Source organism: Nematolebias whitei, chromosome 6, assembly GCF_014905685.2.
Source record: "Nematolebias whitei isolate Nwh7 chromosome 6, NemWhi1, whole genome shotgun sequence".
Classification (NCBI taxonomy): Eukaryota; Metazoa; Chordata; class Actinopteri; order Cyprinodontiformes; family Rivulidae; genus Nematolebias; species Nematolebias whitei.
This window is the reverse complement of record NC_056503.1, coordinates 52,323,030-52,324,478: the sequence shown is the minus strand read 5'-3', so window position 1 is coordinate 52,324,478 and position 1,449 is coordinate 52,323,030.

Genomic DNA, 1,449 nt, shown 5'->3' with positions numbered 1-1,449 from the left:
CGGACGGACCCTCCTCTCCAGAACCCCTGAATAGACCTGACCAGGGAGGCTTAAGAGCATGATCCCCTGTAGTTGGAACACACTCTATGGTCCCCCTTTTGAATAGGAGAACCACCACCCTGGTCTGACAATCCAGGGGAACTTCCCCCAATGTCCACGCAATATTTCAGAGTCATGTAAGACAACACAACCCCTCAACATCCAGAGCCTTAAGGAACTCTGGGTGAATCTTATCCACCCCTGGGGCCCTGCCTCCGAGGAGCTTTTTAACAACCTCAGTGACTCAGAACCAGAGATTGGAGAGCCCGACCCAAAGTCCTCAGGCTCCGCTTCCTCAGTGGAAGACCTGCCAGTGGGATTGAGGAGGTCTTCCAAGTATTCTGCCCACCAATTCATGACATCCTGAGTTGAGGTCAGCAGCACACCACCCCCACTACAAACAGTCTTGGTGGTGTACCCCCCCCCCCCACCCCCAAGATGCTGGATGGTGGACCAGAATCACCTCGAAACTGTACAGATGTCATTTTCCATGGCTTCTCCAAACTCCTCCCATGCCCAAGTTTTTGCCTCAGCCACCACCCGAGCTGCATGCCGCTTGGACTGCTGGTATCCATCAGCTGCTTCTGGAGTCCCACAGGCCAAAAAGGCCCAATAGGACTCTTTCTTCAGTCTGACAACGTCCCTCACTGCCGGTGTCCACCACCGGGTTCAAGGGTTACCATCGCGACAGGCACAGACAACCTTGCAGCCACAGCTCCGATAAGCCGTATCAACAATAGAGGTGCCGAACATGGCCCACTCGGACTCCATGTACTCCACCTCCCCCGGAACGTGTTTTGAAGCTCTCCTGGAGGTGGGAGTTAAAGCTCAGTCTCATGGGAGACTCTGCCAGATGTTCCCAGCAGACCCTCACAATACGTTTGGGTCTGCCAGGTTTGACCGGCATCCTCCCCATCATTGGAGCTAACTCACCACCACTTAGTGGTCAGTGAACAGCTCTACCCCTCTCTTCACCCAAGTATCTAAAACATGCGGCCGCAGATCAGATGAGATGACAACAAAGTCGATCATCAAACTGCGGCCTAGGGTGTCCTGGTGCCAAGAGCACATATGGATACCCTTATGCTGGTGTTCGTCATGGACAATCCATGACGTGTACAGAAGTCCAATAACAGAACACCACTCTGGTTCATATCATGCTTCTTCCAACTGAGGCGGCTGTCTAAACTGAAGCCCATATTGTCCAAAAATAACCTGGAGACAGTAATACATGCATTCTTTACATCTAGGCTTGATTACTGCAATTCACTCCTGTTTGGTATCAGTCAGACCTCCATTGCATGACTACAACTGGTCCAGAATGCAGCAGCCCGATTTTTAACCAGTGCAGTGAGGCCAAAACTGGTGTAATGTGCTCTCTTTTGCCTGTACTGGTTAAAAATCGGGCTG